This window comes from Anoplophora glabripennis, unplaced genomic scaffold (genome assembly GCF_000390285.2).
Source record: "Anoplophora glabripennis isolate ALB-LARVAE unplaced genomic scaffold, Agla_2.0 scaffold2320, whole genome shotgun sequence".
Taxonomy (NCBI): Eukaryota; Metazoa; Arthropoda; class Insecta; order Coleoptera; family Cerambycidae; genus Anoplophora; species Anoplophora glabripennis.
Genome location: NW_019418404.1, coordinates 5253 through 11069, shown reverse-complemented (window position 1 = coordinate 11069; position 5817 = coordinate 5253). Strand labels below are relative to the sequence as shown.

The following is a 5817-nucleotide window of genomic DNA, read 5'->3' as shown; positions in this document are numbered from 1 at the left end:
CCGAAATGGAAGCAGGGTCTCCTTAGCCGGCTTCCAGCTATAAAATTTAGCGTGGTAACTCTTCTACTTGCTAATAGGCGGCAGTTCCAGCGGTGGCTTTGTTGCCAAATAATAACTGCTAAATAAATTTAATGCTTTCAATTATGTAATTAAAGAGATATGGAACTTATCTTGTGTTTGGAAATCACATTTGCCTTAAATGTTAAATAAAATAAATCAAGTTAGAATTAAAACTATGAATTTACCTAATTAATTATTTATTTTATATCACCTTGGAATGGGAAAATTCAAAAACTCGAAATTAATGTTTTTAGATTTGTGCGTCGACTTCCAATATGGTACGATATTAACATCTATGTTTAAAAAAATTGCATTATACAGGTTGTGTATCCTTAGATGGGTACTGCTCTCTTATTGTTGATTTCTTTAGATAGGTAAAATAATTATTAACACAAGTGTTGCATATCATGGATGCCATTGGTAGTGCTCATATTTGTTACACAAGGTGTTCAAAAAAATTAACACAATGTATAATTGCTGGAACTTCAAGGAGTAATTGAATACGAAATTTATTTAAAAAAAAAACAACAAATCATCAATCAATACAGAGATAACATAATGCGTTCGCTACCGCTGTTGCAATTTTTGACTAACTTTTTTGTTTATCGACATACTGACTTCGGACCTTTTCCATTCAACGCAGAAGGGACAATCAGAACCAGAGGAGTGGGGAGATTTTTTTAATTATTTTTTTCAATTCAACGCACCGTTTCCGAATTATAAGACCATTTTTACTGTATCACCTCACACACCTCTTCTTTCCGAAATTTATTTTCCACATACGGACTTCGGACCTTTTTCATTCAACGCAGAAGTGACATACAGAACCAGGGGTGTAGGGAGATATTATCAATTATTTTTTCGATTTAACGCACCGTTTCCGAGTTATACGGCCTTTTTACTATAAAACGTCACACACCTCTTGTTTCTAAAATTTATTTTCGACATACGGACTTCGAACCTTTTGCATTCAACGCAGGGGTGTTGAGATATTTCAATTATTTTTTCCATTCAACACACCGTTTCCGAGTTATAAACACTTTTTTATCCTATGATGCCACACACCGTTGGTCCCGATTTTTTTTTTTGACATGCGGGTTTTGAGGTTTTTCACTCGTTCACCATGGAAGATTTTTTGATACTTAGAGTCCAAGCAAATACTGTTTTTCTTTTTTCTTTCATATATTGCGACACCCCGCTCTGCGTCACCCACCGAGTGCTCTACTCAGAACCAAGGGGAAATTTGTTTATATTTTCAGCCATTTCCGAGTTACGAGCAAAAACTGTTTTTTTTTCTTATACTGTGTGACATAGATCGATACGAAGGCTAAAAAGGCCACGCGCTCTACCCCACGCTCCCTCCCTAGGTATCCTGAAATTGCTGGGAAGACTCCTGAAGACAGCAGAGAGAGAGAGAGAGAGAAGCCCTCTATGGCTATAACTATGCACTATAACTCTATCTCTCTCGCACACAATCAGACAAAAACAACAGAAACGAACCTTTTAAAATTACATGGAATTTATCATTATTAGAATAACCCATTTTAATTTAAAAAATTAAAAAAATTACAATGGGTTATTCTGAAAACGAAAAATAAAACATAATTAACTGTATTATTCAAATAACAATAATGTGCAAAAGTTCTTCAGGAATATTGGCAAATTTATTTTGGAGGAAGAATCCCGTCAACGAACATTAAAAAATATTATTAGAAACCTTAGGTGGCCAGAAAACAGCCTCGATCTCATTGTCAATCCTTTAGACATATTTTTTTTAAAAGACCTGAAAATTTACAAGTATTGAAAGAAAAATACAGGACGAAATGCTTGATAATTTTGTATTTGTTTTTAAAGCAATTGATAGTAAATTAAAACGTATTTTCAACTGTATCATCACAATTACTTGCATGTCGATTTGTAAAAATTGTACGTATTTTAATGTTATTTCATTTTTAGGTATTCTCCTTATGTTGTTGTAAAGGTTAGTTATAAAAATCTTTGTTATTTTCATAAGGTGAATTTTAATTTTTTTAATGATATTTTTTATTTTAAACATATATNATTGTAACTACAAGCGTTGTATTTGAACACGATGCAATGGCGTTCTGCTTGGCGATTTTAGCTTAATCTTTTTTTAAAATATGAAGATCGTATTCATCTGTTGCTATATTGCCATTTTTAAAACCAACGCAGATATCGTATTGATCCTTACGTGGTTTAAATATGGATATTTTATTTTTTTCTAAAATTTCACTAAAACATTTTCTTTCAACCGCTTGACATTGATTTTCCAAACACCATTCCTTGTACACTGTATGCATATGCCTGTAAGATCTAAACGAGTCCTCAACATGTATTCTGGAGCTCGAAGAGCGACAGTAATGCCTTGGGATTTTCGGCAGTAACCCTAACCACTGCTTAACTGAATCCGACTTGTATTGTTTGTTTATGTAATCCATGTTTTTTTTTAATTTCCTTTTTTCAATGTGAGATTTAGTTTTTTCCTTTTTTTCTCCTCTTTTAACTTCTTCATTATTATTACTTTGTGTGTTGTCTTTATTTTGTTCCTTGCAAATATTACTTAAATTTCCACTATTATTAATGCTGCTGTTGCTTGATACACTTACCTCCACATTGTCCTGAATCCAGTTATTGTGGTTTTTGCAAATGGTTGCTTCAGGAACGTGCAATAAATCCTCAATTTACAGCGCTAATACTTGTTACAGATGAAACATGTTTCGGTCGAAAAGGTGTACGTAACATCCACAACACTCACCACTGGACTATCGAAAATCCACGCGAAATACGTCGCGATGCCTCTCAGCAACAGTTTTCAGTGAACATGTGGGACGGTATCGTTAATGACACTTTAACAGGACCTTTTGAATAGCCTAGATGCTTAGACGGTGCCTCATATTTAGATTTTTTTGCAAAATCGCTTGCCGGAGTTATTGGAACACGTGTCATTAAATGTTTGGCAAAATATGTGGTTACTGCAGGACGGAGACCCCGCTCACTTTTTTCGAAGAGTGTGCGACTTTCTAAACATTACTTTTCCCGATCGCTGGATAGACCGCGGCAGCCTACTTAGATGCCTCCCCTCCCCCCCGGTCCCCGGACTATACCCCATTAGACTTCTTTTTGTGGGGATATTGAAAAGTATTGTGTATTCCACGGAAGTTTGTGACATCGACCAACTGCGACATCGTATTGCGGAAACTTGTGTTACGATTCGTGAAGACGTGGCAATGTCGCAACGTGTGCGAGCGAATTGGATACGTCGCGCTGAAGCTTATGTGCAAGCAAATGGTGAGTACATCGAACATCTATGAAAATCAGCAGTTCTCTAAAGGTGGCTCCTTGCAATGTTGAACTAAGTTAGATTTTAAAATTACATTTTACTCAACACAAATCATTGTATTTTGACATAATGGACATGTAGCAAAAATATTTGAATTCATTAACACCCTGTATATTTGTATCTATAGTCCCTTCAAAGCAAACGATTCTTTTTAGAGTCGTATACATCGTACCCTTTCCATATAATCCTTATCACGTGGATATAGATTTCTACCGCACGGACAGAATATTTTCAATGCCCGAAATTAATTTTAAATCATTGAATTGTAAATGGATTACAGATTCCGGCAGTTTGAACATGAATACGTAATATTAGTTATTAGGGTTTTATAACCAAGCTTCCGTATAGGATTTTAATTGAATGTCTTTTATTTTCGTTTAAATGGGGACTAATCATGTCCATGGAAAATCCACAGGTAATAATTTAATCGAGCGTAAAGTGCTTTTCATCATAGAGCGGCCTAAAATGTCAAAATACTTTTGAGGTTCCTTTCGGTTCAGTAAATTCAGGAAATATATTGTCTATAAGAGTTATTGAACACATACAGAATAATAATGAGTGAATGAATTTTTCTCGATATTTGTTATGGCCGAATGAGACGCAGCTTAAGCAAAAATACGTCAGGCAGTTGTAAACTGATACTGCTCTATCCACACTAGTGATCAGTTGTTTTATACAGCGTCATCAGTCATTAGTTAAAGCAACAGCATTGAACTACACCCGCAATATCTAGTAAGCTTAAGGCAATTTTACAATGTCATATTAATAATAATAATTATATAATAATATGTTTATTTACAAAAGTATATGACAAATTTAGAACACAATACATTACAACATAAAATCACCAACATGTATAAAACGTTAATAAAATAAATAAAAATTACAAAACAATGATATAACAGAACTTATGCAAATAAATTAGTAAGTCACTGAAGCGGCTACTACCACTTGTGCGTGACTATACAGTGAACAATACACTTCTACATACATTTATCAACAGATAATATAAAACACTTCTTTACAACACTTAAATATCTATAAAACACTAAACTTAATTTTTTTGACTTATGATGTTATGAAATATTTCTCTGCCTCTTTCATGAATCCATAGCTTTACTTTATGCTTAAAAGAGCTATATACATTTATATTTTTAAGATTATTTGGTAAAATATTATACAACCTTGAAGCCAGATAGTTAAAATTTCTTTGTCCTATTGTTTTTACAGACCTTGGATTAACATAATTGTCTCTGTTTCTAGTACTATATGGGTGATTTATCGATTGCGGAATTAAATATTTTTTTTTATAGTTTTTTATTAAAATATTATAACAAAATAATTGACGTACATCCATTAAACCGCTTTCTCTGAATAACTGGTCGCTAGGGTAAGTAATGGTTTTTTTATATATCAATTTAATTATCCATTTTTGAATAATATTTAAATTTTGTAGGTGGCTATCAGATACTCCACCCCAACCAATTATACCATAATTCAAGTGTGACTGTACTAAGGCATAATATAATATTTTTAAGTGGTACGTATCTAAGAAGTCTCTTAAATATTTGAGTCGAGGTAATAATCCTCGGATTTTTTTTACAATATTTGCTATTTGTAGGTTCCACCGTGCATGTCTGTCTATAATTACACCCAGATATTTTATAGACTCTTCTTCAGGTATATTTGTATTCTGATCAATAATTAGTGGACCCATATGAGGTAAACGTGCTGCATAGGACGTAAATGGAAGAAATTTGGTTTTTTCTACATTTAAGGTAAGTTTATTTTGCTCAAACCAAGCTTTTATATTTCTGAAATCTTTTTCTGCTTTTATTTTTAGGTCTGACCAAGATTCTGATTCATACCACACAGCAGTATCATCAGCAAAACTTAGAATGGAACCATTTACGTTAAGGGTAAGTAAATCGTTTATGTAGATTGTGAATAATAGAGGACCCAAAACCGTTCCCTGTGGAACCCCATAGGTAACGGTTTCTAGATTACTTCTTACCCCACCAATATTTACTTGTTGTTTTCGGTTGCATAGGTAGCTTTTTATTAAATTATGTACATTTCCTCTAATTCCATAATATTTTAGTTTTTCAAGAAGTATTTTGTGGCTGACTGTATCGAATGCTTTAGNATGCGTGTTGTAATTTCAGCATTGCTCATAGAGGGCGCCACTTACGACCAATTTTACCGAAAATTTAGTTAATAACTTTTTACCCTGTATATTTAACATGAAACTTGATTCAAAACCTGAATGAGCTATCATTTTTTCATTAATTATGTACTCTTGTTTCATGTCGGTATCTCGATCCGCTTTCGAGAAAAATCGATTTAACGAACAGTATGTTTTGATAATACGAAAAATTAAAACCGAAACAATGTGT

General features: G+C 33.3%; 1 long non-coding RNA gene across 1 annotated transcript; it reads left to right on the top strand.

Annotated features, from left to right (window-relative positions):
- The first annotated feature begins 4423 nt into the window (after nt 1–4423).
- On the top strand, nt 4424–5554 carry LOC111692630. The gene is made up of 3 exons (XR_002763283.1): nt 4424–4961; nt 5043–5199; nt 5265–5554. It is a non-coding gene; the product is annotated as an uncharacterized LOC111692630 (long non-coding RNA).
- Nucleotides 5555–5817: the final 263 nt, after the last annotated feature.